This window comes from Macrosteles quadrilineatus, unplaced genomic scaffold, assembly GCF_028750875.1.
Source record: "Macrosteles quadrilineatus isolate MER2022 unplaced genomic scaffold, UCM_ALF_1.0 Scaffold_7__1_contigs__length_78375512, whole genome shotgun sequence".
In the NCBI taxonomy this organism is placed as follows: Eukaryota; Metazoa; Arthropoda; class Insecta; order Hemiptera; family Cicadellidae; genus Macrosteles; species Macrosteles quadrilineatus.
The window spans coordinates 57,784,085-57,809,709 of NW_026542600.1; the positions used below are offsets into that span (position 1 = coordinate 57,784,085).

A 25,625-nucleotide genomic window follows, 5' to 3' on the forward strand; every position below is an offset into this window, starting at 1 on the left:
GACAAACTAAAATATAGGCTACTTACCAAAGATTTACAACAAAACTTTGAAAGTCTGAGGCAAAGTCGTAATTCAAAAAATCCAATGGGTGAATGTTTATAAAACTTCTCAGTAAAGTAGCTATCATTCTTTTGTAATTTTAGGTAATTCGTCCAGTATTTTTTTAAGACGGACAGACACATAATTTTAAGAATAATATAAATATATATCATTTACAGGATTATTAGAGCACTTATCCTCCCGGCCTACTTAAACACACGGTGCTTTGAAAAGTAATTCATCCAGTTAAAACGTCCGCATTATTATTCACGGGGTTGTTTCGTCACGTGAATATCAGGACAGTGGACAGCGAGTGACAGCGTTATCAGGGATTTGGCGCAATATGAATATTCGTGGGCCAATATTCTTGTAACATACATATGGAAATGTGAGCGGAACAAGCTGTCATGTTATCTACTCCACACACTCACGTAGGTAGAGACAGATGATAGCGCCAAAGACGAATATGAAGATTTTATTATAATATGTTTCATTACTAAACATTCGTATAGCGTGTTATTATACTCGTAGTATATGTCATTACTAAACACCCGTATATCGTGTGCAACTGTATATATTGTTGTATGACGTGTCAATTATTGTGGTGAGTGGGATGCGCATGAGCATGAGCACAAGAACCCTTCGCCCAGCACCGCCGCTTTTGTTATTTTGTATTTTATACATACTCAACAATTAACTTTTGTTACCACTAGCGTCTAGTGTTGTAACTCACAATTTTTTGACACAACCTAAACCTAAATATATGTAATCTACCTGTTGCCATAGTCAACTAGTTTTTACTATAAATATAGCTAGTGATACGATGCGCTTGCGCTATTGACTCTGAATATCTATGGTTTTGAGGTGGTGGGGGAGAAGAGACTGCACGGTTAAAATGATCAACGTATGGCCTAATGCTTCATTTAGAGGCCATTATAACGAATAATAAATTAGCAATACTTAATAGACTTAAAAACACACTTAATACTTAAATCACACACATTTAAAAGGTAACAAAGAAAATTAATTTAAAACTGCAGGTAAACGAGACACTATAGTTAAAACGTTTTGTGACGTGTCTGATGATGCCAGCATAGCTGACGAAAGGCCTCATAAAATAAAAAAATTCGTGTAATATTGGTGATGTTTTTATTTTAAATTGTATTCATTCCAATACAGGGTTATTACAAATGATGTTCCTGATTTTGATTATAAATATTACTGGGTTAATTTGTTTCAAGACTATTTTAGTTGGTACCATTGGAAAGAAAAACTCATAAAGTTTCATTTACATTGGTTTGGGTGCATATCAGCTGTTTGTCAAGTCAATTGTTGTAAGTATTGTGTAATGGCTGAATTTGAAGGCAGGAAAGCTTTTTGCCAGTCGGAATATTACATTAACCAATCTGTTATTAGTGTGCAACGACACTTTAGAACCAGGTTTAACGGTTATCCTCCTAGTAACCACTATATTGACAAGTGACACTTGAAATTTAAGAGAAATGGCTGCATATGAATGTTACTTGTAGTAGGGCTGAACTTAACAATGTGCTGCCTGAGATATGGAACGAGCTCGGTGGTCCGAATAATGACACCCCTGAACTGGCCTACAAGATCTCCGGACATCACCCCCTGATTTTTTTCTTGTGGGGATACATCAAAGATCGTACACATCACTATTATCAGATAGCATACTTGAGATCCATCAACGGATTACCAATGCTATCGAAACAATAGACCTAGACACACTTTTCAAAGTCTAGCAACAGCTTGACTACATTATTGACAGCTGTCGTACCACAAGGGGTTCCCGTAACGAGCATTTAAAGTTCTGTGTATCTGTGTCAAAACTTTTTGAGTTTTTCAAAAGTTGAAACCGTTTGATTTCTTTGTATAACAATTAAAACTATATTTTATGTATGTATGAAATCATGAACATCATTTGTAATAACCCTGTATTTCCAGTTCTTCTTGAAGATGAGACACTATGTGATAGGGCGAAAGTGAAGTCTTCAGAAATAATCACTTTTGGTCAGATCAGCTATTACCAAGGTACAGTATAAACATATCCAACTGATCTGCTGCGTTTGTCTAAAAAGGCTTGCAAGCTTTTATAGAAAGAAGAACACCACAATTATAAAATGCAATCGATAACTGTACTCTCAATAGATTTGATTAATTAAATACAGTAGAACCTCGATAACAAGAACCTCGATAGTCAACCTTGATGACAAGAGTCATTTTAATCCCATTTACATTTATTTCACCCATAATCACATGTTATTGTTAACCTCGATAAGAAGTCAGCCTTGATATCAGGTCTTATTCAATAATCCCCAATGAGTCTTGTTATCAAGGTTCCTACTGTAGAGGGGTTTAAGTAACAAAAATGTACAACTGACGCCCTTCTCTCTAGCTGATTTCTTTACCTTAAGGATAAAATAAAACTAATTTAGATTTATTTGCAGTCTAACGAAAGGTATATTTTACGTTACTCCATACAAATTGAAAATTGTGTCGTTACCTGCTGTTTATTCCTTTAAGTTATTGACAGACATGACGGATTATACAGTAGGAGGTATTTCTTATAATATGATAGTAAGTAGTAGATAGTCTGTTAGGACTCAGCCTGAATCTCTCAAGAAATTACCGTTACCTATTTATACACCAGACGTCACACTCATCTGTATAAGGGGCTTGTGAGAACTAGCAGTGACTGTGTTAGGTAACTAGGGGTTTTAAATCAACCTTCTTCTCATGTGTTGAATTTCACTGTACGCGAATCGAAAAAACTGACTGAAACAAAAAAGTTTTAAGCTACGCTTGCGCTGTTAACAGTGGCTTTTGAAGTTGCGGGAGGGGGGAGGGACCTTGCGGCTAATCTGTCTTATCACTTAGATTACAAGGTGTGAGATAGCAGATAGCAGGATTAACGGCTCAACTCAACTCTCCACACTTCTCTCTAGGTATTGCATCTCTCATTCACACTTAACTAAAATAAAAGTAAAGTAAATATTAAAATACTTCAACTGCTACAATCCTGCAGACACAAAATTTCCATTTGTCTGATTGGATTTTCTCTAACATATTTCCTTAACAACATCAGATTCATCCCCTTTTAAATAATATTAGGTTTAGTTAATTAAGTAGCTGATACAGGGAAGGCAATACATTTTAAATTGGTAAGTATAAAATAAATATACCAAATTTGATCAAAACTTATCCATAAGCAAGCAAAATACAACAGTTGACTTATATCTCCAAAACATGGGAATTTTAATTTTTTTCAGAAGTCTCTCCGTAACCGTTAATTATAAAACAACGATCCGATATACTAAATTAGTTGTTTTTAAGCTCTACAAAATGGTTTTTAAAGAAATTTCAAAATGTTATGTTCTGAGTGTGAACAATGGGAAATCCTATTTTATCTCATCAAACCCCGTTCCCAACTGATGATGCTGGTTCGCGCACACGTTCAAATAAATGTAGGTTTACAATTTTGTACAAAATTTAATCAAAATCGGACGAGTTTTATTCGAGTTAGCATGCTGACTGACATACAGTATAAACATTTGAAGAGATAATGTCTTTTATTTCACTTGCTTCTGGGGACAACAAAACAGAAAAATATGTCTCGGGCCTTGGCCTTACCATGAGACCTACGGTTTTATTAACTGAACTAAAGCAAAACATACATGTTATAATGGCGATCCATTTTCAGCGGTTACGCCAATTAACCCAAGTCTAAACAGAACAGGTGATCGACGGTGTTACTGTTCGAAATCGAGCTCCATTATTCAATCTGACATGTTTACCGTTTTACAAAAGTTTTATTTTATTTTTGTATTTTACAAATATGCCGTACGGGTGTAGTAAAATATTGTAAAATTGAATGTTTATGAAATTTAAAGTAAAATTTAATTTTTATGTATTTGTAGTCAAATTTTAGTTTTAGGGATTTTCAGCCCTGTAGCTTCCAAGGCATAATGATAGTGCGATTATCTAGTATACTGATTGACTGCTACAATAACATCGTTTATGACGATGATGGACTGAATGTTTTGGCGTCTAGCGAATCCATAGCGAGGTTTTACGTGTACGCATGGTTGACTAACTGACTGTCAAAGTCAATTAGAATAGCGGCCACAGTCCGATCACAGAGACCACTGTCAACTGTCAGTGTCAAACTGTCAACCCACTACTGTCAATAACATTACTCCCTTCACACGGCCATGTCTCTCTATCTCTGTGACATTTATCTACTTCAGTTGAATTTGTGCTATAAACGATTTTAGTTTTGTTCAATAGTTTTGTACAATTTCAGTATTATAAGTTGGTGGTTTTTGCAATATAAAGTGAGGGTAGAACAAATTTCATTCGTAATTAATTGCGAATATCGTTATATAGGCCTACTAGTTACCATTATGTTAGTACAATGTGTTTATGGAAATTGTTGATAACTAATGTAAGATCTGTTGAATGACTCAATGATTGTACAGTACTTCAAAATACAATTAATTCTTGATTTAACAAAAAAAATTAAAGCCGTGGAAATTCATCCTAAAGAGTAGATTATTTATCGTTGATTTACGATACAAATTCACAAACACTTTTTTGTTCAAAGATAACGACACAATTAACGCACGAAATTTATAAAATGTTTGCTTTAAAAGCTATTTTGCAGGTAAACAATTTTGGGAAGGGTATGTTAATAACCACACTGATACAAAAGTTATACATCAATGAAAATAATTGTTAGTATTCTAAATTATTTTCGAACATATATAAAGATGTTTTGGGATTATAATTTGTGAAAGCATTGAATGTGATGCAAAGGAAACTTTATTATAAGGGGTGCACACACCGGAGCGGATGGCGGAGCGGCCAGGTCCAAACTCACCAACATTTTTGGGGTCGTTTCTACTGTCCGAATTCACCAACTTTCTACCTAGAGCAGGTACGATATTTCTCCCGGCGGGCGGGGAAGGAATTCCCTCCGAATAGTTTGCCCTCGCCTGCTCCGTCTCGTCTCGGCGAGAGTGTACTGCTACGCCGGATCCGGCGTAGGGCTATGGGAGTATATGAGTCCCTTCACACTACGTCCGGCGCGCGCCGCGCGGCGAATTCGCCGCACGGCGCGCGAGTTACCGCCGGATGCACCTTCAGCCGCACAACAGCGCCGCGCGGCGTCCACGCCGGACCACTTGGTGAAGGTGCATTGGTTCTTATGGGAGCTTTCACACGGTGCGGCGCGCGCCGCACGGCCCAACCCCTACGCTGTCTCAATTTAGGCAAACAACCTGACCAAGAAGGTGCAACAGTTAATTAAGAAATTATATATCGTTGTATCGGAAAATAATATATTTAAAGTTATTACGAAACATATATTTTTATGTTCATCCCATGCAAATCGGCCAACTTAAAGTATTAAAACAAAATGTTTTCTTCAATAACTAGAGGAGAATATTTAGTATTAAATTAATAATTTAGTAATTTATACGTAATGTAACATTTTTTTTTTTTACTTCTAGAATACAATATTTTCAGATATGACGAATACTTATATATAATACGTGAAGGCGATTTCTATGAAATATTACTCCTCTGTTAATAATGGACGGCTTTTTACAAACGATGTGTCAAAATTAAGTATTTGTTGTGTACCCTTTCACCAATTCCTGTAGTAAAAGTCCTCGGGCTTTGCCCTCCGGCCATGAAAATCCCAATGTATATCTTATGAAGACAAAATTTTGTTTAGTTAAACCATAGACTAACCAACACAAGTAGACTTCTCATCCCATTGTAAACTTTGAAGCTCGTTTTTCATGTCTAGTTCATGTACGCCACACTGGGCGCTAGTGTCAACGAAATTTTGTTTCTATTATTTTAGGGGTAGTATTTTTTATCTATGGTTAAACAGACGAATAATTAGTACTAATTGCAGCTGTTCATAGTACACACATGATACACAGAGAGTTTTCGTTTTCAGTTTCGATAGATGGAGTGGAGTGATTGGTTACATTATCTATGAGTTGACTCTTTTAAGTCGACGGAAATTGTGACAATTATTCGTAAAAAAAAAAACTACTTAATTATTTTGCAATTTCTCGAATTCGAGCAACAGGTGCACTAGTTTTTATATTTTAAATTAGCTTACAGTATTCATTTTATTTGGACTTTTAAGTGGAGTATTAATTTAAAAGCCACAACTGATCAGAAAATAATAAATATTTAGGAGGGCCGTACGGCGCGCGCCGCACGAAACCGTACTAGTGTGAAGACACACGCTTGTCCGGCGCAGCGCCGCACGGCGGACGCCGCACGGCGCGCGCCGCTTCGTGTGAAAGAGGCGTTAGTCCTAATAGTACTGTTTAAGCTGTGATTGTTTCAGCTTGCAGTTATTCATCATATCATAATAAATAGTAGACATAATAACATCCCACTTCGTGCACGTATATTGGTAAGACGTACAAAATCATGATAATTCTTTTTTTAAGAAATCCGAACCATATTTGATTAATTTACACATAATACAAGTACATTACGTAAAACCAATTTTGAGCTATTCCATACTACAAAAACATAGCACGGTAAAAATATACGAAATGTACAGATAACAATAAATACACAAATATATAAATAAATAAACCTTCTAGGTACATAGGAATATAATTGGTTTGTAATCGCCGTCAACATTTGTATAGTTGAATTGTCTGCAGTTGCTTATCCCTAAGCGTCTAGCAGTGCGAATCAATATCCACTTATGTATTCCTAGATAAATTTGAATATAATCACAAATCAAATCTATCTAGTAATACAAAAAGTGGATTTTATTTTATTTAAACTGTCTATGTTATAAAGGTTGTCAATAGATAAATACAATAAAATAAAATAGTAAACAAAACAAGTTAGCAAAATGTATACAAATAAAAATATTGCAATTACAAATTTGCACCCGTAAAGAACAAAAAACAAAAAAAAAATAGTATTGCTGTAATAAAAAAACCATTAAAAATCTATAATATGCATAAAGTACAGAAAACAACAAAAATGTAATTAAAAAGGTGTAAATAAAGAAACTGAAACAGTTTCAAGTTCATTATGTGGTTAAAAGTATCATTATAAAACTAAGAAACGTATATTATTGAACAAAAAATATCTACATTAAGACCACATTTAATTTGAAATATCCACAAAATATACTAAACAGTACAAATGGAAGTCACGAACAAATAAGTACAATCAGGACACCAGCAGCAAAAAAATATTGTTTTGTGCAATTATCAATAGACCACAACCAGATTAAGCAATATACCAAGTATTGTCAGCAGCCTATACGTTCATATATAATTGCAATATTTTCATTTTTATTCATTTTGCTAACTTCTTTTGTTTACTATTTTATTTTATTGTATTTATTTATTGACAACCTTTATAACATGTACAGTTTAAATAAAATAAAATCCGCTTTTTGGATTACTAGATTTGATTTGTGATTATATTCAAATCTATCTAGGAATACATAAGTGGATATTGAATCGCACTGCTAGACGCCTAGGCATAAGCAACTGCTGACAATTCAACAATACCAAATGTTGACGGCGATTACAAACCAATTATATTCATATGTACTTAGAAGGTTTATTTATTTATATATCTGTGTATTTATTGTTATCTGTACATTTTGTATATTTTTACCGTGCTATGTTTTTGTAGTATGGAATAGCTCAAAATTGGTTTTACGTAATGTACTTGTATTATGTGTAAATTAATCAAATATGGTTCGGATTTCTTAAAAAAAAAGAATTATCATTATTTTGTACGTCTTACCAATATACGTGCACGAAGTGGGATGTTATTATGTCTACTATTTATTATGTTCTGATGAATAACTGCAAGCTGAAACAATCACAGCTTAAACAGTACTATTACTGTCGGGGGAAAAGTTTAGACACTCGAGTTTGGAGCTCTACAGAAACGTGACCAAACTAACTTAGAAAAACACGTAGTATATAAAATTTTCGTTGTTTTATTCTACGTATTCCTGTGAAAACTAAAAAATTTTAGCTCGTTTAGGAAATTTTTTATGACAGTCGGAAGGTAAAAACTGCCTGTTTTTAGAGTACCAAAATCCATCCTATGACTTTGAAAATTCGCACAATGTAAACTAAACGTCAGAACCTTATCAAACTTAAATACAATATAGACACATATATAATGAATTAATTTGTGTTGTTTCAGAATTTTACTCTACCCAAAAAGTTTTTGTTGTAACTTTTGTAAATTAACTTTTTCTCAAAAACGGCAAACGCTAGAAAAAATTTGAAACCTTGTTTTGGAGGTGATTGGTTTTTTATTTGAAATATTGATACTGCTCAACCAAATTGTTACGCATATTATTTATATAAGTTAACATTTAGTTTGGATAGTGCAGAGGCCGAATACGGCACTTCCAGACCGCCACCGGCTCTGACTGGAAGCATACCCAAAACACTGAACAGCAGTTATTAAATTATTAACCATTTCCCATCACCTTTTCTAGTGAGGGCTTTGGACCTCCAACGTCACTCCCACACTTCTAAAAAAACATATAACACTGACAATCATTGCATATTCCGAATCTGACAATTTAGATTTAGAGCCTATATTTGGAGTGGTAATACTTTCGACCCTTTGGAAGAATGCAAAACATGATATTTCCTGTGAGTCAGTCAGTGACACACATTACGTGAATCACCTTACGCACGGTCAAGGTTCATCGTGGCAACACTGCACTGGATTCCTGAGTGGGCGATGGCGTTTGCACCCCTTGCAGGCGCGAGATCATCCAGTTTTTTGTTAATTTATATAAATAACATGCGTAACAATTTGATTGAGCAGTATCAATATTTCGAATAAAAAAACAATCACCTTCGAAACAAGCTTTTAATTTTTTTCTAGCGTTTGCCGTTTTTGAGAAAAAGTTGATTTACAAAAGTTACAACAAAAACTTTTTGGGTAGAGTAAAAATTCTGAAACTACACAAATTAATTCATTATATATGTGTCCATATTGTATTAAAGTTTGATAAAGTTCTGACGTTTAGTTTACATTGTGCGAATTTTCAAAGTCATAGGATGGATTTTGGTACTCTAAAAACAGGCAGTTTTTACCTTCCGACTGTGATAAAAAATTTCCTAAACAAGCTAAAACATTTTTGTTTTCACAGGGATACGTGGAATAAAACAATGAAAATGTATATATACTACGTGTTTTTCTAAGTTAGCTGTTACTTTTATGTAGCTCTCCAAACTCGAGTGTCTAAACTTTTTCCCCCGACAGTAGGGCTAAGCAGTACCCTCTCGCCGAGACGAGACGGAGCAGGCGAGGGCAAACTATTCGGAGGGAATTCCTTCCCCGCCCGCCGGGAGAAATATCGTACCTGATCTAGGTAGAAAGTTGGTGAATTCGGACAGTAGAAACGACCCCAAAAATGTTGGTGAGTTTGGACGTAGCCGGCGGAGCGGTAGCGGTGCAATATTCGCGCGGTGATTTAGTACAATGGAAGTAAATGCGAGCAACCACACTGGAGCGGTGTGAGCGGTAGCTGTATACCGCCTGTGCCACCGCACCGCCAAAATGCAGCGAGCGGTGTCGGTACGACCACCCTGGCATTTGTGTTTCTCGTATCTTCTAAGTTCAGGCATCAATGTATTTTGTATGGTATTCACCATGCTCAAATCGCCATTAGTGATGGCATATACTGTACCCACTCCCTATTTTTTCGATCGTTGTCTTCAGCTACAACATACAATAGCAACATTTCTTCCTCGTCGTCTGATATAAACATATTTACAATATACCGCGGTTGTTGACTGCACACTCATCAAATGAGGACGAAACATTACTGTATACTGCTGTGAGGTAGCGGATTTTACCCCCTGGGCAAAACTGACGTCTCAAACCAGTTTGTCAAATTCCACCCGCGATCTTTTGAGTTGCACATCAGTTCGATGGATTTAAGGTGAAATTAAACGTATATTTTCACGGTTGTGAATTTAATCAGAACCCTTCAAATTAATTATAAAAACCTAGATAGTACGGGCGGATTTTTACTTCCTGGCCGGATATAGAAATAAGTGGGAATGATTAATTTTCTTCTTTCAGTTTTAATTTAATAGTAGACATTTTATTATTAAGTAGGTTATCTTAACTTATTTGTAACCTTAACTAACCATACATATTTTGAAATTTAATTTTAATATTCAAGTATCGGGATTCGATTTATGGGGCCAACTGTTGGTTAATATGTATATACATTTGGGTTTCTTTGTAGTAGTCAATACAACAATTGGTCAAATACTTTTTACCGAAAGTCACAACTAACTAGACCTACATTTTACAACAGGTATTTTGATGACCTTTCTCAGTACAAACCATAGAAACCATAGATAGCTCATGGTTTGTGCCTGAAGAAACAAAAAGGCATATTGTGTTAATGTACAACAGGAACAAAATACATTTTTTTCGCGGTGGTATAATAAATCGTTGAAGAAATGTTTACCCATTTAACATTTTAATGAGACACTCAATTTGTTATACATAAATATTAACCAACAGTTGGCCCCAAAACCAAAGTCCCAAATATCAAAATTAAACCTGCTTACATAGTTGAGATTACAAATAAATTAAGATAGGCTACCTTATAATAATAATGTTTACTATTGAATTAAAAGTGAAAGAAGAAAATTAATCATTCTCAATAATTTATATATTTACTTGTCATTTATGTAACAAATAGACTTTTAACAAAACTACCTCTCTGGCCGGTCGCGCGTAATAGACTCGCCCATCTCAACCATGCAAATCAGCCTTAGAGATTAAATCACTACGTAAATCACGTGTGTAGCTGCCTATTAATATTTATTGCAATAAATTAAAAATTAATTTACCAAAGAAAAATAATTATGATAGCGTATATTGTTAAGTTATACCTTTGATATTTAACAAACACTTGTGTTTATATATGGATGAGTAACAGATGCAGGAGAAAAAGTAAAAGTAACGGTGAAGGGATTTAAGATTTAAGCTTATAAGCCAATCGTCTTCCTCCGATAGAGAAACGACTCTCGGCTTTTCAAATAATGTTATAAGGAATTGCTCATGAACTAGAATACAGCTACAGCGGCCAGTTGGGGAAGTGATGTATTAGTCACCCACAAATTGAGGCGAGAGTCAACTGATTCGAAGGTTTCTTAAATAACTAAAATGACTTTAAAATCGAAAAACCTACAGTATATTGTACGAACAGTTTGTGTTGTTTTTTTCTTTTACTTGCAGATACGTTTTTGTTGTGCTTTATTTAATTTAAATAATATATAAACAAACATACAACGGGTGGATAACTAAATCGATTGCAACGACACCTAGCGGTGACTTGGTGTACTGTTGCGAATAGATTGACACCTAGCGGTGATTAAGTGTACTTCTGTTGCATATCGTGATGTGGTGTCGTATTGAAACAATTTACACATTGTTTCCTTTCCTTCCAATGGTGAATCGGTGAACCATATTACAATAAATATATACCAAGATGATGAATCCTTTACTCTTACGTAAGCAATGTTTGCTTGGATAACCTTAAAGAAAATTAGCTTATGAAAGCATAGGGCTTGATTGTTTGCTCAAAGATTAAGTCTTCGACGATTTTCTACAAATGTTGTAAATAATTTATTCTGGCCTAGAAACGTGATTGACAACAGCCACTACCTTTGGAAAATTCGCATTTCGCTTCACAACTCATTTAAAAATTTAACAATTTATATGGGTTGCCAAGTAACTATGTTTGTTGAACAAAATAACTAAATCTAAATAGTAAATAAATAAAATATAATACTAATACTAAATACATAGTAGGCTACTAAATAAATAGTAAATAAGCTAAATCTAACTTATTTTTTTTCTTGCAAACATGTTTATATGCAATAAAACAAATAGATGATTGTTAGTATTTATTGTATACCAACCAGCATACGGTCCAAAATACCATTGTTGTAAGTGCTAGACCAACTTGAAATGTTGTAATTGTAGTTAGGTTCTTTATTTGTTATTTATTTATTTATTTATACGGTGAACACCATTTTTACAGTCAATAATACATGCTATTCAAGTTACAAGATAAATATTTATAAATATATATAAGCTAGATACAGATTCATCTTGCTAAGTAAACATGCATAAACATTTTTAGAAAAATAACGATACCAGTAACCAAATCTAGATAACAATTGATAAATATTTTAATATAATAACAGTAACGAGCAAAAATATGAATATATTTGACAGACAAGACACAAAAAAAAACCCATGACAATAATATCGGCTTTATCGGTTATTTAATGATGCAACACCCAAACTCGTGTTTAGGTTAAAATATTCATATAAATCAAGTAGATTATGCATATTTGTACCCAGTGCCATATGAATATGTTTAATTGCTTCATTGATTGGTTAGTTTAGTGCCTTTTCTCGACACTGTCTCTCTCTTTCTCACTTATTTTCCAATAGGTGCGACAGAGATGAATGTATGAACTTCTAAATGGGATCAGTGGTTGCCATTCCATTTTGAAAGAAAAAGTTGCGCAATAAATCGAACGGAGTATATGAGGCACCCCCCACCCCCCCCCCTCGGTACGGTAACTGTACCTCATTCACAGTAAACAGTTTTTTTGTTAGATAAAGCACTTTTTCATTTAATTTCCATTCATTTTATTCAGTCAAATTTAAAGAAGTGTCAATTTAGTACCGAATCTTATTATGATATTTTTGTGAAATAATCATTTATTACCGTAGTTGATATTAAGTAGGATACGTGTATTTAACAAGGTATATTTTTCGTCCTATATTGTTTGGCTTAGTAAATATGTTATTCGGGAAATGGTATCCGATTCCATCAGTCTTATATTTTTTATTAAATAAAATGTTACAATTTAAAAGAATAAATTAAAATGTACAATTAAGATAAATTTGACAAATGTTTGGTTAGAAAGGTAACAACGGTCAAGACTTATATTTTGGTTTGGAGTTAAAATTTATAACACGTCAATCAACTGTTTACCGTGAGTTGTTTTAATGGCTTTTGTTGCAGCATTTATGCAATTTTATTTGCATTACCATTGTAAAATAATATTAATCCACCATCTATATACGAATTTTGAAACTAGTAAGAAAAATCAAATATTATTACTTAAAATGGTTTACAATACCTGCATATAGTAATCCTTTGTTGCTGATTATGGCAACAAAGGATTACTATATGCAGGTATTGTAAACCATTTTAAGTATAATACAGTAATCCGGAGGCTAAACAACTATTTTTAAAAAAATATTATATTTTATAGTGTTATTTAGCTATAATTTTTTTGTTATTTAAAAACACTCATCAGGCGTTTTGATAGCTAAAGGTTAGAGTGTAAGGCTTCGGTTAAAGAAGAATGGGTTCGATCCCCAACATTCGCCCAGAGATTAGAATGGCTTGACCGATTTAAAATAAAATCGCTTGCGACCGTTAAAATGTTTACTGCTGGTATAGGCACTAAAAATCAAAATACAGATTTCTAACGATTAAATTCCAAAATGGTAAATATCGCGCTAAATTTTCAGCAAAATAAACTGTTCCAGAGTAGGGAGGCAGGCAGACGTTTGGGGCGCCTAGTCTGTAGTCTTGGACGTGTTTAATGTTTACTGAGCTCGTGTCCAACATGATAAGCTGTCTAGAGTCTGAGCTACTGGCCTAGACGCAAATATTGCCCCAGAGGCTCACTTGTCATCAGTGGTCTACAAACTCACTTGTATCGATCACAAGTTGATCGGTTGGACTACAATTCTAGATGGTGGATAGTGTAAAATCACAGCATTGTAAAGATTTGCATAGTTTGTTTTACAACAAGGTAGGTTACACTTAACCTGACAAACACACGTACAATGAAGGAAGGGCCCTTAACCTGAATAAACAAGAATTGTCATTTAATTTACATTTCTAATAAGTGACATTCTAGAGGTTTTTCATTGAACATGGTCATAGTTGATATTTTATAACCCCAATTTCAGTAATACCGTTCTTAAATTTCTCAACTATCAAACGTACGTCAGAACGGACTCTACATTTACAGGAGTTGGGAAATCAAACTACAAAATATGAACCTTCATTCCATTCTATTGTGACTTTATATTTGAAGATGTTTCAAACTGGGCGCTATCTACGGACGTGGTGAATAGTCGACAGGTAATATACCTGAATTCTGTTGCTTTTTTTGTATGTTTTCTTTGTATGCTTTCTGTATTTCGTTATGAAATACACGCAAATAGTAAAGGTCCTGGCAAATTATTGTTAGGAAACCAGAGCACATTTACGGACTTAATGAGTACTTGCCAGGATAGTTTTGTGCTTTTAAAGACGTGGTAAATAATTTTCGGTCAAGAACATTTAATGACGTGATGTATATTTTTCAGGACGAACTCATATTTATGAAAATCGTAAATATTGTGCTGTTAATATTTTTATCAGTACAATTCATCCTTGTACTTTACCGGATCACCCATAAGTTCCACGCAAAGACCTGAGAAAATGTGGACGGACAAATGAAAAATTAAAAGAGGCCGCCAACGTATAAAAAATCGATTGCTTTATAACTAACATCCTCCAGAAACAACTTGACTGAGCGAGCTACGCTTGGAGCAGCTGTCATGTACCTCTCATCCTATCTGCAGACAGATTTGATAACAATAAGCACTCGAGCTTTATTACAATATTGTTGTTACCGCGCACTAATCACTGAAGATATGATAAACACGAGTTTACTAGTTTTGACACTTCAGTTCAAAACGAAAAATTCCTACAATACCTATTTCCACAGTAATCTTTTGAAGTACTGCTGTACAACTGAACGCTACTGTGTATTTTTGTAATTAATTTGATGTAAAAGCAGTCATAATCGTAGACATATGCTGGATTTATGTTTACAACGTTTTGAAATGTCTTTTAAATAATGGAGTTTTGTCCACTTGAATCAACATAACCCAAACCAGTACAATTTTAAGTACAAAATAACTTTCAATGACTTATGAATTACATTTCATTTGGGTTGAACGGCCAGAAGCGTTTTGTAGTAGTTACACACAACCTAACACTGTAGCCTATTTTCTTATCTCTAACTCTACTAAAGATAATCTATGCATATCACTTTTCCCCTTTTAACCTCATGCTCAGTTTTAGGCAAGCTACTCAGCAAATTATCTTTGTACGTCTTAATGACCTAGTAAAGGGGTGGTGAAATAACGATATTTTGACAGCCCTTTGAAAAGCCACATGACGTAATGCTTCCTAGGGGCAGCAATTGGTTGGAGCTGCACGCAGGCTTTAAGGCCCAATTTGACTACCGAACGTACGTAATGCTAGTCATTTGAGAGGGACTTGACCGCGGCTCCGACCTCATATTGATTGTAAAAACGTCATTTGAGACCGGCCACTTAAAACGGCATTCGACACGCGAACGTTCAGGATTGTGGCTTTATTTCTACCACTCACTCGTTTATTGGGATATGAAAACTTGGGGTTTCATAAAGATAAAATTGCTAGTTGATTTGTGCACGCTATGTATGTGTTTGGCCCCATTGGGCGTTTTTGCGTCTTACGCTTTCTGTACAAATGATCTTATTTATAAGCAATGAGTATTGAAATCTGTTTGGGGCGTTACTTTTAACAACTTATGATCATTTGTTGGGATAAATTAGAATAAATTCGTAAGGGGCAAAAATGTTGCTTATGACTTCATTAAATAAGCGGTCTAGCGTACCGTTAAAGACACTTTGATGCTTGAATGTCAGCTCTATTAAGTCAAATCATCATTTTAGTTTATACTGGAAAGCACCTCAAAGCTTGCTAAACTTCCTTATCAATTCGGCCTATTAGGGGAATCAAATTGTCCAAAATAAATTATAAATATAATGAAAGGCAGTGGTATTATGTAGCTTTTTGGGTATCTCGTATATGACAAGTTTTACACACATTTTCCAAGAACGACTGTCTGAGGGGTTGTCGCGACGTACCTGCTACAGTGTACTGTAATACTGGACGGAAAACACGTGAGGAGGGCTGAATTAACTCAAAGGTCGGATAACGTAAGATCAGACAATCAAGCCTGTGGATTAATTTTATCAATTATACCTACTGTAGCTGGTCTTGTGGTTGCACGGGGCTTTGGTCTCCAAGGTCCAGGTTTCATATCCTACCAATAACAAAAGGCTTTAGCCATGGAATAATGCCGCAACACTCCTACCCTAATGTGTAAAACTGTTCCGAGCTTAAGCCTAACGTCCTATATAGGATAGCCACCAAAAAGAATTGGTGTTTAAGTCCTAAAAACTCTTGTCCTCTGGGACTTTGAAACTCCATGAATCCTTCGTACCGGACGGGGAATGTCCTGCAGGACCAGGAACTCCCCAGAGTGCGAGGGAGATCTGCTGTCGTCTGTCGTCTACTGTCTATGTTTTGTTTGTTTGTTTGCCTCTACCTGCCACACTGTCATTCTCTGTGACACCACAACAATCCCACGCTTTCTGCAACCTCCCGCTTCGTTTAGACGTTTTGTTTGGACCTGGCTACCCGTGAGAATCTCTAAAGTCATCTCAAAATGTGGAAATATTGGTTGGTAAAAGTGACACGTATTTGAAACTAGCAGGTTTGCTGCGGGGGTATTATTATGTATTTCATAACAACACAAAACATTTTCTAGTACTTAAAAGCCTATTGTTCTTAATTACCTAAAACCTTTTTCTTGGAGCAGGCGAACCAACAGCATCTAAACAATCATCTAAAAAACGACGTATTTATACATAAGCAATTGATTTTGCTCAGGATCGAACTGGTGACCTTGTCACTAAGCGAAAACTATAACTACCTAGCAACCTTTAAAGAATCAGTAGTAGATTTCCATTACCTCTATTAAAATAGTTGGAGGTAGAGGATGGCAATGAATTAATAAAGCGTCGAATGTATGCAAATTTAAAAATGCAATAATATTTTGTAGTGATTGACAATGTTTTTTTACTAAACAACAGTTTGCTAGCATTCATGTCTCATAAATTCATCACTATCCTCTAAATTCAAGATTTTAATATCATTTTGCATTTCTATCACAAGCCATCTAATGCAACAATAGAATTTGTTATTATGTATTTAAGTGCAGTTTATATTCCAAGTAAAGACTCAGGTTTTCTATAAAGAAATAAAATAAAACCAGACGGTGTAAAGACCGTAACCAGAACAAGGGACTATGAGAGGAGGGGTTGCAACTTTGGGCCTCGGGGAATACACCGGTCTGTTGAGTTGAGTTTACCCTCCAAAACACCCCATTATGGACACTATACTGAATTTCGCCTGCTACAATGTTATAAGGAATCGTAAATCATTTAAGGCTCTGAAACTTTCCTTTTATGCACAGAGAAGTGCACTAACAGTTAAATGTATAACATTTTTATTGGTTATCATTTTGCATATCTACTTTTTTTTATTGAGGTCATAATTTTTAGTGTTTAAAGGTTGATTGAATAAATTTGTTTTTAATGCGTGGAATACTTGTTCAAAAACTGTTTTACAATCTTAAAGTAGACGAAAAATATCATCAACCTGTTTATTCGGTTTACTCGTGATTTTCACTTAACACGGTATTGAGGGTTGTTAAGCTATGTTTAATGACGTAATTTCAACACGTTAACGTAGGTCCTAGTTGTTAGGTGGCGCCAGTGAGGCCACCTTTACTCACAAATGAGCAAACGACGGTCACGTCATGATAAGCAGACACGCGAGCTTATCGCTTATCGTGGCTACTCTGTCGCTGATCGTTTTGATCACCATAATGATGACGACGCGACATCGGAAGTCGACAATACCTCAAGGAAAAAGTTACAATTTTGAAAAAAGGTTTTCTGAGTTAAGTATTTTACCTTTGACCGTTGATACAACTAGAAATTCCATCCCAATGTTAAATTTGTCGCCAGTTTTTTAATCAAAATCGTCATAGTTTATGTGAAAGCCACCGACAGATTGTGCTGATCTAAACTAATATCTGTCAAATATACTCTTTTACCAAGTATTGTGAATTATAGCACTGTTATGGTCCATCAACTTGGTCAGCAACAAAACACCAGGTAGAAAATAGAATTTTAGACACCAGTGCATTCTGTGACTGGCTCACAGTGATTGTATGATTGATTTGATTCCAAATAAAAAAAAACAGAAGACCTACATTATTCGACGAAACTATTTGTAACATTCTCAAGGTTTAATTTTAGGACTTTTCCTACGCTAAGTGTTTTGACTACTCTGTTTCGGGAGGTAAGGGAGCTTCTACTGTTTTCAAGTGAACTAAATACCTACATTGACTTAATTATATTATCTAACATAACCTACCTATTTTCCTCGCTTGGATTACATTTCATAAACAATTACATTATGCAGAACAACACGGAAACTAAAACTAAGCTTATCAGTTTATTATTTTTTTTTATTATGATGTCATTCTTAAATTCGTTAGTGAAGTAATCGACTGCTTAAATTACAACCCCGATTTACCAACAGCAACCATTGGTGTCATTTACTTAAATTTCACCATGTAAAAATATCAAATGTGATATTTTAATTCAAACTTGTATAACTTCCAACAAATACCGCAACATCGTTCATATACATTTATGCCTTATGCGTTAAGAAAACAATTCAACTCGCGTTTTATTGTGTTAATAATAAATGTAAAGGGGGTGGGAGGAGTGAAACAGTAATAAAAGGATTAAAATAATCTCCTTAGTGAGATTAGTAAGTTGACAGGTAGATTGGTGTTATCTCGTGTGGACAGCGGGGGACGAGTGGACGCCACAAATGGCATTCCCCTGTTGATTATTCATTACGAGTCGCAAAGCCACGCTACCCCAGCCCTGGCACTGTCATGTCAGTCTAGCTTGTCATAATTATCGTATCCATACGAGAATTTCAAGATAAATATTGTATTGTGCGATATTTACAATCATTTCCATTCTCAAGCAACAAAGCAGTGTGATTGATTTTCCAATTTAAGCGTACCATTCGTACGTAATTTAAATTATGTATTAAAATTAATCTATATAACTTTTATCGCGCAGCAACTTTTTTTGTCTTATCACGGGTACCGATTTTGACTAAGGAATCTTCCTTGAGCCTCAAGACGTCACTTTTTTATCCATATTATGATACCTTGTAAATATAATCTTAATAGGAAATATGAATAACAAAAACTGTAGATTTTTTTTAAATAACCCCATTACAGCAAACCCTCAGACTAAGAAAATTTCCATTTCCTTGATAGGATTTCCACTTAAATAACTCCTTAAATATGTCTGATTTATTCCCTATTTAAATAATATTAGGTTAAACGAGTATATAGGTTTGCTGCTACAGGGATTAAGGTGTGTTTTAGTGAAATATTAATAAGTTAGGATGAAATAAGTAGATTTACTTAATATAATCAGAATATATCCATAAAAATTTAAACTACTACAGTTTACTTTTTTATATAAGAATAACATGGAAATTATAAATTGAAATTAAGAAGAAGCTGTAAAGCTACTTATGTTTTAAGTAAGAAATATTGAAACCCCCACTTCATCCCTCTCACCATACAATTACGTTCCCTTTTGTACTTTGAATAGGCCAGGATGTAGATTTACACGTTTGTAGCAAACTCCATCCAAATTGGATGATTATTGCTCTAGTTATCTTGCTAACGGGACACAACACATACACACATGAATGTCAACGGATTGTGTTTTCGCCCTATGGAGACATTAAAACGATAAAGTAAATAGGTCCCGGCTTCACATCTTACTATAAGTCCTACGGTAACTGCTCATTCCGTTTACGGGATATTCGCTCAAAAACACTTTTATAGTAGTTCCCCTTCATAATTCATTTTAAGTACATACCTCTATGTAACAATTTTGTGACACTGAAGATGTGTACGATGCGATACTTTGAGATGACTCTATAATTGTATGGTACATACGCTAGAATGTACTAGAATGTAACAGCATCAACTGTAACTAAAATGTAACAAATCTATAGACATATGTTGTTTATTATAATTCTCGTTATACAAGACCCAGGACTTTAATTTTAAAAGAGTACGGGGAGTGATATACCAATAGCCAAATCAATAGCCGTTTTTTGACATGTCCTATTCATGAAACACATACATCGTTTCAAATCGTAATAGTTATATTTATGGTTTGTTTCGATTGTGATCAACATCCCTGTGCACATGTTTTAGCACTTGTTCGTGATACAATCTAATGTTTGGTGGAAATGATATCGGGCTATTCAGCCTGTTAGGAATATATTTTTGAAACGATGTACAAGAACCTTGATCGAACAAGAGCTCAATCATGAACTGTTAGGCGAAGAAAATCTAAGATATAAAAGGTAATATATCTGTAATGTAGGATGAGACTTGTCATTAATAAACTTAAAACATAAGTCCTGAACTCGCAACACGAGTCCATTGTCCATTGCGTCCTAGCATCCATTTATTTTTACTAATAATTATTTTTTTAATATTTTAATCTCGGGGTTTGTTTGTTTTAACTGACTATTGGACTATTGGTGCTGTTCTTTGTGCGACGCTTCTGTTGTGATTTCCCAGCTTGGTCTGGGCTTGTGTGTGTACTAATCATACTATGTTTTATGTACATTCTAACCGGAGTACGGTATCATATTGCAGATATTGAAACGTCACAAAACTTGTTAACTATTCGTAATGAAAAACTTTACAATAATCCCTTGAATTCCAAAAACTCACCATTACCACAAATGGACGTTTGCTATGGTTCACGTCTGCTACAACGGACAGTCCAGCACGCATGTACGCACGAATTTACGTGTGCGTATGTGTGACGTGTGCGTGTGCGTATAGCGCGGTTTTCGGTAATTGTTCTAATTAGGCGAATGTCTGGTCGCTATCACTGGTCAATCTCTAGCGTGAGGGCGATCAGCTGTTGTTCTTATCAGTTATCAACCACTGTCAACCTCCCCTCTCCACCACAACCCCTCATTATCATACCTAATGAGCTAGGATTGTTCTAGACATGACCCGTCTAATCAAAAATACGTCTGATCCACCAGGAGTTTGATTTACTAGATAGCATCTCTCCCTGTATTGGAAATGTTGCTAGGGATCGGTGTCTATTTTGTTTTGCTGCTGATTTTTGTATTCGTTGGTTAAAATTTTATTTTACAGGAATTTGACAAATGTAAGGTTTTGGCCAGTAACCATTCATGTTGGCGTAAACAGTTGTAATCTAGGTGGTTTTAATGGCAAAAGACGATGCAAATGCTTTTTATTGTGAGTTTTCTGCACGTTGGCTTTTATTATCGAATTTTATTTCTTGTATTTGTTCCCACGATCTTATTTCAGCCACAGTTCTTATAACCCTTTAATCCATAAGTACTAGAAAATCATATACACAGATTTTGCTTACAAAATATTTGATAAACTACAAAAGATTAAACGAAAAGGATATAATATTTTAAGACAGTACGAAGATTAAATGAATGCATAAATATTTTGTAAAGAGAGTAAACATTATGTAAATTAACAGAGTAAGGGAACCAGCTGCCTGTCAGAGAATATTACCATGTACAGTAAGTACCGTACATGAACAATTAAATCGTAGTTTTTTTAATATTACAAGGATAAGACCAAAACTGTTTGCATGGTATCAGATAATATTTAAATAATCTTTAATTGTACACATGGGAAAAGATGGCCAATCCTCACAAACAACGACTGTTGGAATAAACTGTGCTGAAGAGTCGTTACTGTGAGGATAAAAGATGGATTGAGAGTTGAACTCTTTTAATTTTATTATAGTCGTACTTACTTCAACTAAAGTATGCCTAGTTATTTTATGTAATTCTTCAAACACATTTTCGAAATAGCCACTACCATACGAGGATTTTCATGAACAGTTAAGTATAATGGCAGCCGATCTTTTACAACACATAATATGCATTACATTAGTTATTCAAATACTATGGTATACCTCACCAGAAATGAAACAACTCTAATTTTGAATTAAGAAATTAAGAATAATAAAATAAAAATAAAATTTTTTATAAGAAAAATTAAATACGGTACCGCGTAAACAAGTGATGCGTATTCAACTCAACTAATATGGTAAACGTACAGTACATGCCTTTTTAGACAAATGTGAATCATAGTTGAGTTCTTGGAGAAACAAAATAAATAATAATATGTTGCCTTTGATGTAACAAATTCTGCTTATAAATAGGCTTCGTACATTTTATCAACCACATTTTTAGTAGAAATATATTTGAATTAAACCTTTATATTTTTATTCCAAAAACCATATTGAGTACCCAATGAAATAACCCAATAGATTATTGTTTGGAACTCATTAAGTAATAGTTATAGTTTTAAATATCATAAAAATTTGTTTAGTAAACAACTAATTTAAAATCTTATTTGAAGCAATGGTTTCCAGGAACACAATTAATTGTGCATATTATCTGATATTGATGGATTTATCTCTTAAAAGATACGTAGGCCTAGAGTACTTTTTTGCAGGTTTGGTCTTACTCGCAATACACCATTAAAAAAATGATATACAAAACATGTTTATACAATATTAAGTAATTTACATTATATTGCTAGACAATACTTCTGGTCGGACTTTAGACACAGGTAGGGATGCTTTAAAACAAATACCGGTAATTATTTTATTAATTACAATCAAATATTCATAGAGCTGACAGGTTTATTTTAAAATTGTACATTACATCTTAAAAGATATTTATTTGTGTTAGAAGTATACAGAGTTTAAATATTAAAACCATGCAATCTATTTACTTTTTTAATATCTGAGTATTGTAGGCGTAAAGAACAGTATTACATTTAGGTTGATGAAGATGTAAATGGAATTAGAAAGAAAAAATCATCTTATCATATGAAATATTAATTGTAAAAACTTCAAGTTTGTTTTCATGCCACATAATCTTTAATCGCAAACTATACTTTTTATTGTTATGAAATACTGCTAGTTTTGCAATCGACAAGATAGCTTAATGGAAGAACTGATATATTTATGTTTTATTCCAAATACCAAAGCTACCGAGAATATCTAAAATTTGTTCCAATGTTGTTCTCTTTCATGCTAAACCTAATCCATATTTTGCTTTAAAAAGATTATTTGCATTATTTCAAGAGTCATTATGTTTTCCGTTAATGTTCAACCAAGCTCGGTTTACAAGAACTGTGCGTTTGTAGTGTAAATGTCGCTCCAACGGGGGAGGTCCCCTTTTAATCACATTGATAAATATTTTACTTTCGATAAGCTGTTACTATGACAACAGGGGTGGAAAACAAAACAGTTTTCCATTACCTATATTTGGTGGAATATCATTTTTAAATACTATGGGTACTGTTGATAAACTCGTAATGTGATAGTGTTAATAATTACAAGTATATTTTTAAAAATACTTAAAGAAAGCCGTCAAATCGTAATTATAAGGAAAATAAAAAAAATATAAAGAGTAAGTTCAAAGTATTGTTTTTTTAGTATGGATTAAATTAAGAGTAGTTCTACTATTTCATTTACTACTCTTATAGAATATGCATTTTGAAAAATACTTGAGCATTGTTTCAACTTAAGGGAAATGGGGCCATCAAAAGAAATAAAATTGAAGGATTCTTTTCCAAATTTCCACGAATAAAATATTTATAAACCCAAAATTTCACAATGAGTGAGTCTCCATTTATTAAACAAAATACACTCCCATGATACTTCTTGTATATCTTATTCAATTAGTTAGGATGATTAAATAATAATCAAATTTATGATAAATTATTAAGTACACTGAAACTAAAAAAAAAAGATATTCACAAAACAAAGTTATTTACTTCCTTATATTCATCACTTTCATTCTAGCAAATTACACTTTCGTCTGGTTGCTCGTGATAGAAAATTCCTCCGTTGCATAAAACCTGTATAGGCCTACCAAGCGAATGTACAGTTGTAAATATTGTGAATTTTGTATACAAACAGTTTTTATACTAAAAGGGAAAGCATGTTTGTGTGTTATGCCTAATATCATAATAACATTTCACTCACTAAGTACGGCTGGCTGCAATGCGGAATATACTAGCGTTTTTGTCAAATGTTCAAAGACTACGTTTAAACAAGTTATTTTTAATTTTATATTTAACAATATATCTATTAAAATCTGCTTTATTTTGTTTGCGCTCTATGGTAGACAACATAGTTTGTTTGGCACTGTTAATGTTTTGATAACCAATGTGTGTAGTATATTATTCTGTAACAAATTGTGTATATCCTAAGCTGAATAAAGATAAAATAATACTGGAGTTTTTAAATCGTATTGAGGTAAATCATTTCTAACCGTCATATGTTTATTTAATCTCTAAATAGAAATTGTATTATGTTGTTATTAATTATCAGGACGAATTAGACAAATTAATATTATTATATTTAACTTTTCAGCCGTCCCATTTTCATTAAAAATTATCATTTAATGTAAGATTCGAACCGTTCCCATGGCATGCATTTGCCAAATACACTCTCAAATAAGAGCACTAGTTATTTTTATTTTCTATAAATTGTTTTATACATAGGCCTATTAGCATTATTTGTATCGTTGAAACCGAACTTATCGGTGAGTTAGAAAATTTTTGATATCTTAATTGCGTTTGACTTTTATGAAAATTATAACTTAAATAATACTATATCTTCGTTAATATTAGATAAAAGGCCAATCTGACACTGATTACTGACTACCTATACATTTCAACATGAAGCTGATATGAAATCAACTCTTCTTTTACAATATTCTAAACATAATTTTAATTTATAATAAAACCCATATATATCTGATTATAAATTTTTATGATTATGATTATGATTATAAATTTAAAAAATCTGTGATTTGGGTAATCTGATGTCCTTAAAATGTATAAGTTCGCCTAATCCAGGTTAAATTATAGTATGAATTAAATATATTCTATCATAGGATAGGGCCTACATGTTTACACTTTATTTTTAAGAATACATTTCCGATTAGATATTTTAGTCTTATATGGTCAGCGTGTAAATTTAATGTTCCTATATAGTTTCAACTGAAACCCATAGAAAGTTTGGTCAAACCAATGATCTAAAGGCAAGGAAAATCTTTGTTAAATCCATGTCAAAGTTCATATTTGATAAGTCTTGAGCTATGAAAGTATAAAATAACAAAAATGATTCTAAACAATAACGGCCCACTAAAATCATACGACGTGTGTTTTATCTTGCCATAGAATTTTTGTTCAGTAAACTTGATTATATTTACGAGCAGCAAGCTTGGAATTCGGCGTCTCAGTTAAATAAACGTTGTTTAAAACAGTTATTCAGTGTTTCAATACTGACGATGATTCAGTACAAACTAAGCTGGTTTGACATAGCATAGCTTTGTGATTACACTTGTTAGCCAATTTAAATTGTTTACG

The 25,625-nt window shown here is 33.7% G+C and overlaps 1 protein-coding gene across 1 annotated transcript in view; it reads right to left on the reverse strand.

Annotated features, from left to right (window-relative positions):
• Window positions 1–25,625, reverse strand: part of LOC128999021 (uncharacterized) — a 35,915-nt gene that overhangs the window by 8,888 nt on the left and 1,402 nt on the right. The gene's annotated exons all lie outside the window — the stretch shown is intronic.